Raw genomic sequence first — 12,023 nt, forward strand, 5'->3', positions numbered from 1 at the left:
TTTCAAATTCTCATCAAAAGAAAAGGAATTAAAATTCCTCCGTCTATAGAAACACTCTCCGTAGTGCTCTATCTCCCTCTCAGCACACCACCAGCTCTCTCCCTCTCAGCGCACACACGCGTAGCTCTCTCTTCCCCTCTCAGCAACGTCACGAGCTACCACCTCCCTTTCCGTAGCTTTTCTTCCTCTCACTGGTAGGTTTCTCTCTTGCTCGCTCATCTCTGATTTTGATTTCATTTTTGTATCTACAAGGGTCGCTTGATTTTATTGATTTATGTTTCGTTTTCTATTTCATTTATTTTGTTTCAATGATTTTGATATGTTGGTGGGTGTGGAATTGGATGGGTTTGGAGTTGAGATAGGTTGTGAGCACCATATGTTTGCTCATTGCTCATTGTTTGATTTCGTTAATTTTTACTATGGACATTTTTACTAATTTGTTAGGAACAGACCTTGCATTGTAGGTGCTTGTGTTTATTCTTTTATAAGAACTTTGGTTTCTTCACTTTGTTAGTCCCAACTTGTACTTCAATTGAGAGTCAAGAGGAGGCATATCAAGCAGAGATGAGAGAGATGCAGCGGACCCCTTTGGCTGTGCATGTATAAGTAACTACTTGTAGCAAATTAAGAGGAGATGTAAACCAGATAATAACTAAATTACAGGAAAATGTAATATTAGACCTAGTTAATGTCTGGTTGGGGCTAATGTGATTATTGCATTTCACTCTCATGAACTGCAAACACAAACCAACTGTCAGAATTAACTTCACCTTTTTCAATATATTCAAAGAGGAGCAATATAAAACATATTTATAATGTTACTCCTACAAGAAAATTTCCAATTCGCAATAAAATTGCTTTGACTTCACCTAAAGACTAAAAATATACAAGAAAAAGGAAAACAAGGGTGCTTAGTTTTACTGAAGAAAGGTTGTTAAGGTAAAATTTATGTGTTGGAAACATAGAATGGAACATGGTGGAATTCAGCTCTGACATCATTTGAGAAGAAGTGGAACTTGGTATGAAGCAAAGTGGAGTGTTGTTGGGAGTAGTAGTGAGTCCCATGATTGGTCCATAGTTGAGGTGCTGGAAAGGAAAATATCCCATTCCCATCATATCAGAACTAGTGGTGGAGTTGTCAAACCTGTCTAGGGTGCTGTTGTTGTTGCCACTGCTGATCTTGGAGGTGGAAGAAACTTCAAGGGGATATCTATCCATAGGCATAGAAGTAGTTGCAGTAGTAGCTATAGGCATAGAAGTTAGTTGTAGTGTATATATACCTCATCAAAGGTTTTAGCTGTTGAATATCCAAAGGATGATGAGTAGTGAATAAGATGGTTAGTTGCTTCACAACAGTCCCTAGAGAAGTGGGCCCAACAAGCTGGTATAGATTACCAAGATTTTCCTGATCAGTGTAACAAACCTAAAACTATCACTGAGGTTCTGCAGTCTATTTCCAAGGTTAGTGTTAGGTGTCTATAAATATCTGTTTGTTGTTGATATCTGTTGGTGAGAGTGGTAATTATTTGTTAATATCTGTTAGTTTGTTGGGCTGCAATAGGGAAGAAAGGCTATATCGTCATTCTCATTTGAGAGAGGATTAGGACCCGCGGGCTGGGGAGGTTAAGTTCTAAATATTTGTAGCTTTTTTCAAGGGAGATTTCCCTATCTTTCTAATAAAATACCCGATTCTTAACAATTAGCTAATATGTGGATGGTTATGGGTTACTTGTTTGCTGGCACATATCCAGAATAGAATATTTGGATTGTCCATTTATGCTTTATCAATTATCAGAATATACATAAAACAATTGTAATCTGGTAACACTTGTTGCGAACAATGGCACTCTTAATATAGGGAGAAAATTTCCTCTTTTGATAGAGATTTGGGTATTATAGGGTGGTGCCTGCCTAAGTGTTACATCAAGTAGTATGGAATTCTCAGTGGGGTACTTGAGTGGCTTTGGTTCTCCCTCCTTGACAGTTAACTTTTAAGGCAGAGTTTCCCAAGTGCTTGCTTGGGTGCTTATTAATTGATATCAGAGTTGGTTGTCATTGTTTTAGAAAGGGTTACTTATGGAACTTTGAATAAGATAGTTAGAAAACAACACTAATTAACACTGCATGTTAGAGAATAATGAGAGTTAGAAATTAACGGGAGGTGAATTAAATTTATTTTTTTCTAGTATATTTTCACAGTGTATATCTCACAGCTGGAAGCTTCTCTGGATGGGTATAACAAATTCCATCTTCTTCTTCAATAGTGGGAATGAACTCATCTATCAAAGGGTGTGATTTCATGTTCTTTGCCTCCACTTTGGCTTCAAGATGTTCTATTAGTTCTTGGTTGTGGGATCAAACTTCACTCCTGCGGGCAAGCCTAGCCAGTCCTGAAGTCTCCATTGAAAATTCAAGTGAAAAACCAAAATTAAAGCTAAAGACAGAGAGATAAGAGGAACAAGAAGAATAATACAAGGGAAAAAGAAAACAAAGAGAGTGAAGCAGCTGCCTTTAATTAACAAAGAATTATGCTCAAACTTTAGCAATAGCAATAGCATAAAATTAAAAAGGAAAATTAAACCTCTTCAAGCTTGGCATCTATGAGATCAGAACTGATTACAGAACTCAAGTTGCTGATCTTACTCATCATCGTGACGTGTGTGTGTGCATGTTCGTATACGTGTGTGCGTGTTTGTGTGCTATTTCTCTTGATGAAACTAGATGCCTTCAGATACTATTCAAAGACCAGAATAACAATAACAATATGGCTACTAAGTATCAAGAAATTAAATATATATACTTGATCGAGCAGATGCTGATCTGGTTGAGGAAACTAGACAGCAACATCAGATGTGAACAAAGAGAAAAAAAAATCTTGAATATAGACAAAAATAATGATGGAAAATATTAACTACTTCTATGCCTATGGAAAATATTAACTAACAAAATATAGTAGTACCTGTTGCCAAGGATTGCATGAAGTTCAACAATGGAGTTCTCTTCTTGCTGTGAGAATGCTCCTCTCTTCAAATCAGGCCTGAGATAACTTATCCACCTTAATCTGCAGTTCTTGAGTAAAAATATATATCATAATCAATAAAAAAGGTGTGATAGGATAATAATGTACAAATCATTCATAGGCCAAAAAAACTGCATCATTTTCTGCAATGCTGTCCAACATCTCTGTCTACTATTATTTTATTGATCCTAATATACGAAACTTTGTTAGTTTTTTTTTCTAGTTGATCATCTCTATCTATACTTTAAATTGCACTAGTATCATTGTTTTACATCTTTTACCTAGATATTTGTTTTAAATCTCAAAATAGTATATGCACATATTATCTTATATCATTATCGTGCGGTTTGAATTGAGAAGAAATGGATCCTAGCATAGTTGACACTGTAATTACTTCAAGAAAACGTAAAAGAGAAGAGTATAAAAAGATAATCTTATTAGTTGCTACTTGTGTTGTTCATATGGTCATTGGTGTAGTGACATGGCATCATAATAATTATTTTGTTAAGGAACAAACCCGTAATTGAGAACTAGAACGTCGCAGATTCCTTAATCGTCTTTATAGAGGGACAGAGAAAGATTGCATTGAACAACTGAGGCTCAGTAAAAATGCATTTTTTAACCTTTGTAGAATTTTACAAGAAAATGGTGGATTAGTAAGAACAAGAAATGTTCCAACAACTGAAGCAGTAGCAATGTTTTTACATATTCTTGTTCACAACCTAAAGCATAGGATAGTGCAATTTAGTTATTGTAGATCTAAAAAAACCATAAGTAGGCAATTCAACGATGTCTTGAGAGTGGTAATGAAAGTGAGCAAAGACTATTTGAATTTTCAACCTTGTACTTTAGAAGGTGCGAAAGCAAACAAGTGGAGAGATTAGTTAATTATAAAATTTTCTTAGAATCTAAAAAAATTGTCTTATTTGTAGAGATGTATTGGAACACTTGATCGGACTCACATTCCGGTTACAGTTTCTCCTGATGAGAGACCTAGATATCGTAATAGAAAGGGTGATGTCTCTACAAATGTGTTAGCCGCTTGTGGTTCAGATTTAAGGTTTATTTATGTGTTACCTGAGTGGTAAGGATCTGCAAGAGATTCTCGAGTATTATGAGATGCATTACATCGTCAAAACAAACTTGAAATTCCAACTGGTAATATTTCTTGGAAATAATATTTTTCTTTTTTTTTTTCTAGTTTAAGCCTATGATTTTTATTTTAAACATTGTAGGTAAGTACTTTCTTGTGGATGCGGGATATACCAATGGTCCAGGATTTTTAGCACCATATCGAGGGACTAGATATCATCTCAATGAGTGGATTAGAAACACCCCTCAAAGTTACAAGGAGTTATTTAATCTTAGTCATGCAAGTGCCCAAAATGCAATAGAAAAGTCATTTGGGATCTTGAAAAAAAGATGGAGTATATTAAGAACTCCTTCATTTTTTTATATAAAGACACAAATAAGAATTATCAATGCTTGTTTTGTGTTACACAATTTCATAAGAGACGAATAACAAACTGATCAACTTTTAGAAGTTTAAGACTTAGAATTCTTATCTGTTGTTGATGAAGAGTTAGTCCATCAATCAAGGGAAAGAGTTCAAAACAATGTCATAGATGATATCACAACTATTCAAGCTATTGAGGAATGGACAAGATTTCGAGATACATTAGCGATGAATATGTTTGCTAACTATCAAGTTAGAAGAAACTTTGCTTATGGATTGTTCTTTTTTAAATATAATTTGCTATTGCAGACAAACTTTGTGTGCTTTGTTACTATTGTACTTTTCTATTGAAGATAGACTTTTATGTACTTTGCTATTACATAAAAACTTTGCTTGAAATATTTTCTATGATTGTGCAGTGTACTAATCAAATGAATAAAGTAGGTTGTATCTAATAATTGTTATGTGCAGGTTAAAATAAGTGACATTAATTTCAATGGAGTCATCTACTAAAAAAATGACGAGCAAAAAAAAAAGTTTTAGGAAAAAACAATGAGGAAACAAGAAGTTATTTTACATGGAATTTGGAGATGGAAAGCGTATTAACTGATGTACTGAGAGATCAAAGGAATTTGGGCAACAAGGGTGACGGAGGTTGGAAAAGGTCAGCATTGAATACTGCAGCCGCAGTGTTGTCTACAAGCTTCAATGTTTAATGTCAGATCAGATAATGTCAAAAACCGTATCAAATTATGGAGATCGTGGTATGGTATTGTAAGTGACATCCTTGGCCAGAGTGGGTTTGATTGGGATGGCACTAAACACATGATCACAGTTGAGAATGAAAATGCTTGGAATGAATATTGTATTGTAAGTATTCTTTAATATATTGTTATTTGTTATTCAAAGTAGATTGGATTTGACTTTTTCTTTTTTTTTCCAGTCGTACAAATCGGCTAAACCGTTTCAATTCAAGGTGCTTCAAAACTGGGATGACATAGTGTGGATTGGAGAAAAAGAAGGAATAGCAGCTTCTTTGGATAAAATGGTCAACTCTTTTGACAGAATGCTAGAAAAAATAGATGGTAAAGTCGATGATGAAGATATTCAAGAAGTGTTACGTGAGGCAACTTTGATACTAGATTTTAATAGACAACAATGGGCTAAAGCTATTAAATGGTTAACTGACGACCCAAAGCAATTAGTTATTGTGAAATACTTCCAATTCACGAAAAGACAGATTATGTTTTAACACATCTTGCAAAATGAAACTTGGTGAGTAACCTTTTGTCTGCATTTTCAATTTCAACTTTCAAATTATAAAATTGTGTCTTTTTTTATGCCTAGTTGAAGTATAGTTATTTGTCTTTCCTATTGTTACTTATATTATTTTGTTTCTTCTATGTCAGGTTATTGTGAACAAAGAATAGAGAGGAGAAATTTCATTCTTACAAAGCAAGAAAAAAATTGATTATTCTAAGATTGTTTGATTATGTTGTTTGTTTTGGACCCTCTAATTTGCAAAATAATTCATGAATTATTGAGTATTATAAGTGAAGTGACATCAATGTTGATGATATATAATTTTAGGTCTTGATATGGATTGAAGTATTTTCTTCTCTTACAAACAATGAAATTAATATCAATGTTTGAATTTTGTATGAGATAATTATCCTTAAATTATGTAATTGTTTAATTTTAATATGTTTTTTAAAATTACTGTGAGACTAGATAATTGATTTTTTTTTAACAAGAACAAGGAATTACATATCATTCATCTTTAAAATGATTCATTTTTGGTATTTTTATGAATACTCAATTAGCAAGGAAATTCATTTTTTTCAAGGAATTTAAAATGATTCATGATAAAATAGCTTGTTTGGATAGAGTATTTGAAAGGAGATTTAATTTTTGGTATTTTTATGAATCATTTTGATTGACTAAAACAGTGGGATTTCAAATTCTCTCAAAAAATATAGAATTTGAAATTCTTTTTTCGGAGATGCTCACTCTAATTCACGTTCTTCCTCACGACTCTTTCTCCATCAACACTCACAACTATGGGTGACCAAAGTTTTTACGACCGATATCAACATAAGTAGTTTTTCACTAACGTTGATCGAGATTTTTCGGTCAAAATTTTTTTGTATGATGTCAACCAAAGCTATTTTTTTTTCTTTTAGATGATGTTGGTTAGGGTTAATTTCTCACTGACGTCGGTCATGGGAAATTTTTGCTAACGTCGACCAAGGATTTTTTTTTGGCTGTTGTCCTCCAGGTTTTTTCAGTTGATGTTGACCAATGATTTTTTTGGCCGACGTTGGCTAGATTTTTTCTACTGACATCGATCATGACTAACTTTTGAGTAGACACCTATTAGGGTTTTTCAGCCGACGTCAGCTAGCTTTTTCCAGCCAACATCAGCCAAAGCTATTTTTTAGACAATATCGGCTAGGGTTATTTTTTAGCCGATGTTAGTTAGGGTGTTTTGGCTGATGTCAACTAGATTTTCTTAACCGACGTTAGTTAGGATTTTTTTGCTGACATCGACTAGGGTTTTCTGGCTGACATCAGTCAGAGCTATTTCTTAATCATATTAGCTAGGTTTTTTTGGTTGATGTTGGCTAGGGTTCTTTTTGCTAACACCTACTAGGTATTTTTGACCGACATCGGGCATGACTATTTTTAGTCAACATCGATTAGGTTCTTAAATTCGACATCTACTAGATTTTTTTTCAATCGACATTAGTCAGAGTTATTTTTTAGCCAAGGCTATTTTCTAGCCGATGTTAGGTAGGGTTTTTTGTCCAACATTAGTCAGGGCTATTTTTTAACCAACTTCGACTAGGGATTTTTCGGCCAACGTTGACCACTGATGTTTTTCGGCCGACATCGAGTAGGTTCTATTGGTCGACATTGACCAAGCTATTTTTAAGTCGATATTGGGTAGATATTTTTGTCAATGTCTGCTAAGATTTTTTAGGCCGATGTTGACTAAAAATAGCCTTGGTCAATGTCATTCGAAAAGACCATAGTCGGTGTCGACCAAACAAATCCTAGCCGACGTTGATAAAAAAATTTAGCCAACATCGGCTGAAAAATAGACTCAACCAACGTTAGCCAAAAAATGTCCCTGATTGACGTCAGTTGACAAATATTCCATGCATACTTTGACAAAAAAAACTCTATTTGATGTCGACCAAAAAATAGCTTTGGTTGATGTCGATTTAAAAACATCACTGGTTATGGTCAGGCAAAACAATCCTAGTTAAAATAATCAATATTTTATATTTATAAATTATTAAAAATTGAAAATATTTTTTATTAATATTTCAAAATTAGATTGTGTTTATTTTCTATAAATTTTAATATTAAAATTTCATCTATTTAAAATATAAAATTGAAAATTTGCATATGGAGGAAATTGAATTGCCCTATCCAAACAAAGGATTTAAAATGGAAAAAATTTGAATTGATTTATCCAAACAAAAAATTTGAAAAGTAAAGGAAATTAAAATCAAAGCAATTCAAATTCTAGGTATTTTAAATTCCTTGAAATTTTGAAATTCCTGATTCAAACACAAGATTATAATTTTCTTGTTAAATTGAAAATCCTGTTAAGGGTAATTCAGCTGCTTGTATGTTCAATGTTTGTTTATTAATTGTATAATGTTAAGTGGATATGTTAATTGGAAAATGGTTGAGAAAATTGGGTTTGAAAAGTTCTTTAAATGAAGGGTAGAGTATTTTCTGAAGTGATGATGTCATTAAGGGTTGATGTGGTTTTGACTTGCTATGATCATATTTGATGAAGGAGTAACAACCAAAGGTAGCACCTTGAGTAACAGGTTGGGAAACTTGACTCGTCTTAAAAATTTTAGGATCTATTTTTCTTATACAGCATTTGTTTCCTTATGCATCCCCCTCTAGACTCCCAAGCTGCAGAGAATCTCAAACCATGATGATTTAATGGCTAGTGGCTAGCGCCACCACTGATATGACAGAAATGTTATTCTTATAACAAACTTGACTTACATTCACAGTTCTACAGTAACACAACACACATAATATTGGTAGAGATACAAAAGGGAGATAGGATCAAATACACAAATCTGGGGAGACATGTAGGCAGAATGACTGAACAGAGACAATTGGTAAAACAAAAATACATTTACTAACAAGTTAAAAAGACTTTTATCTATCCCAACTGAACAAAATAATAGCCCACGAGCCATTACATTTTTTCTTCCTCATTTTATTTTTCTTTTATTTTAGGAAATGCATAGCAACATTTTTCATATCTGTGAAGCTAATTTCACAATCAATTAGGAAACACCATAGCTTACAGATGATGAAACTTGACACTGGGAAAATTCCAAAACCAAAGTTTCAGCATAAAGGATCACACCATAAGAAGTTAATGACAGGTAGTCAAGTGAAAATATATAGGAACTATGTTTCAAATCCAAAATCCCATTGAGGCCACAACAAACACACATTTCATACTTGGGTTTCATATCCAAAATTTCATTGAAATTAGGAGCACTATGTCATCCATTATTGTTTTCCGTATAAATATAGATGCAGAGTTTCAAAAGCACAGTCATCGTAATAGATTAATTGTCATGGGTATACAACATTGAAGTAAAAGAAATGGACATACGAAGAAATCCTTACAGCAAAATTTGCACCGGCTTAATTCATCACACAGCCTAATTCACTTAAAAATAAAGTCCCAATATACATTTGCATTAGAAAACTCGCATGATAAGGAAAGGTCAATGGCTAAAAATTTAAAGGAAAAAGAGAAGTATTAACCATAACATCAACAATTGAAGACCTATGCTTTTAAGATATTCTCCTAAATAATACCAACTTAAAAATAGCATCACAGTTATGTACCATTTGTACAAGGCCTTGGACATGTTGTCTTACTAAAACTAAATGGTTAGAGAAAAGCTCCATGCTTGGCATCTAAAATTGCCTCAGGGGAGTGAACCAAGTCAAACAAGATCAATTATAATATTTGGCCTTCATTGTTTGGATTAGGGCTAGAATCACATCATATCAAGAACAAAAAACATTAATATACAAGTCAAGTTTAGTTTGTAAATCATATCCTATGCACATTTTTCAATCCCAAACATCCATCGCTATAGTAAGTGACAATTTTGTAAACAAGTAGATAGTTTGTTTCATAATAAAAGCCGATAGTTTACAATTACACAATAAGGACAAAAAAATTACTTTCATTCTTCCAAAAGAACATCGACTTAAGATGAAAATGCACACAAGCTGAAAATATTACGTACTACACATATCTTTGAATGCAACTGTGGTAACACATGTAATCATTTTTTTTCCCGAGACATTCATGTATAGAATATAAATATAGAGTATTGTACATAAAACATATCAAATTGTGCCACAACCAAGAAAGTTCAAGTTAAATAAATATGTTTCTTTTATCTTGGCTGATACCAATCAATAGGTCCTGCCAGCTAACAACATCATATACCATTTAAAATTTGGCAATGCAACCATGTTTAGACCAGCAAGTCAAATTTTTGTAGAAGCCTAAAATAATCAATCGAAACACAACAAAGTATATATGAAGGGAAATACAAGGCTAATTAATTCATGTACAACATATTGCTTAGCAAAACCAAAAACAATGCAGCGTGTGTTTAGAGACACGTTAGGTAGGCGTGTTACCCATCAATTTCACAAATAATGAGAATTTATACAGAAACAACAAATTCATTACGTTTGTTCTAAAGACATATATTTATTTTATTTACCTTAAAACTATTATTTTAATTAATAAAATTATGTTTTTTTATTTATTTAATTATAAAAACTTCATTATTTTTTAAAACTCTATTTATTCTTAAACAAAATTCTTTTTAATTTATTTTACGAAAAATTAGGTGTTACATCATATGTCCAATCTTTCCACAGAAATAACATATACTAGTTTTCTTATCATGATCATAAGTTTTTCCCTTATATCCATGTCCAATCCTATGAGAAGGACATTTGTTATATCTTAACCTTTTATCAAAATTCCCCGTACTTCCACCAAACTTGGATAGAGTCACTATCCAATCTCTTAATGAAGTTTTACCACATCTTGAGGTTGTCCCTTGAGATTATCATTCTTCTCAAGCTTATCATTCAGAAACTTTAGGGTTTTTTTATAATTTTCACATTCAACCCATAGATTACATTTACTTTCTTTCAAGTTATCATAATCATGTTTTGCTTGTGAACACTCTCGCTATAGGTCATACCTTTCTTTATTAAGATGATCAAGAAGATCAATTACTCGATTTAGCTCTGTTTGTAGAGACTAGACCTTTTCTTCCAATATCTTAAAGTCCCTCATCAATATATCTCATTCTTTTGGTACCTTCTCATTTTCCAATAAGTTATGATTCCTTAAAGGTGTCATAAGCTATACTATTTTGATTATGTTCATTTGGGGAACTGATATTTTGATGACCCTTTTTTAGCTTGGTGTGATCTTTGAAAAGGTTTTTGAAATCCTTCCTCAAGTTTTTGTAAGCTTTAGACAAAATGGACGAGTTGGAAAGAAGTTCATGATAAGCCAATTTTTAATATTCTAGGTCATCGAGATTTACCTCCTCGTTTGAGTCTAACACAGATTCTTCTGAAGTGGTGTCAGCCATTAAGCAAAAGTTTGCTTCTTCTTGTGTTTCTTCATAGGACAATGTGTTGTCCAAGTCTACCCACACGCTTATGAGCATCTTTTTGTTTTTTGACTTAAAGTAGAAATACCTTAAACACACTAGAAAGGGGGTTGAATAGTGTGATGGATAAAACTTGGTCTTTCAAAATCTATAAAAGACTTTTCTTAAAGAAAATATCAATGGATGAAGGGTTTTGTCCAAAGGGTTCAAAATAGCTTTATGCTTGGAAAACCAGTTCGCAAAACTTGGATATGATAGTGTTGAAGTGACTTAAAGAAAAGAACAAGTTATATAGAAGTAGTAATGTAAACACAAAGGTTTTGTACTGGTTCACCCCAACCTTTGGGCTATGTCTTATTCTCCTTCAAACCTTAAAGGATTCCACTAATCAAATCTTTGATTACAACTGAGTATTCTCTATGTCACTTATGACTGCAATGAGTACTCTCTAGGCCACTCCTGGCACTACACTTAATCTCCTATTGAGATTAAGACCCAAGTATTCATTGTCACTAAGCCACTCCTGGCTTTCACAAATAGTATATGTTTGATAGAAAAAGTATTCTAATCACTTAGTAAGTGTTTGCACAATAATCTTGAATACTATGAAACTCGCTAACTTAGCAATGCTAAGATTCACTCAATTCACTCAAGTTTCCTTCGTTTAGTGGACTAACAACGTTGCAACACTTGTTCGTTTTTTCTTTGAATATTCTTTTGTTTTTTGAGATCCTTAACATGAACATTTTCATGCTTTATATAGACTTTAGAGGTTGGATCTGTTGAGAGATCTCAACTAGCCATTTTCAAATAGCTCTGGCGCTTAACACGAGGT

General features: G+C 33.0%; 1 long non-coding RNA gene across 1 annotated transcript; it reads left to right on the top strand.

Moving 5' to 3' along the window:
- On the top strand, window positions 1-6,083 carry LOC102665054 (uncharacterized). The gene is made up of 4 exons (XR_415650.4): window positions 1-194; window positions 4,947-5,345; window positions 5,419-5,750; window positions 5,885-6,083. It is a non-coding gene; the product is annotated as an uncharacterized lncRNA (long non-coding RNA).
- The last annotated feature ends 5,940 nt before the right edge of the window (window positions 6,084-12,023 follow it).

This window comes from Glycine max, chromosome 8, assembly GCF_000004515.6.
Source record: "Glycine max cultivar Williams 82 chromosome 8, Glycine_max_v4.0, whole genome shotgun sequence".
Lineage (NCBI taxonomy): Eukaryota > Viridiplantae > Streptophyta > Magnoliopsida > Fabales > Fabaceae > Glycine > Glycine max.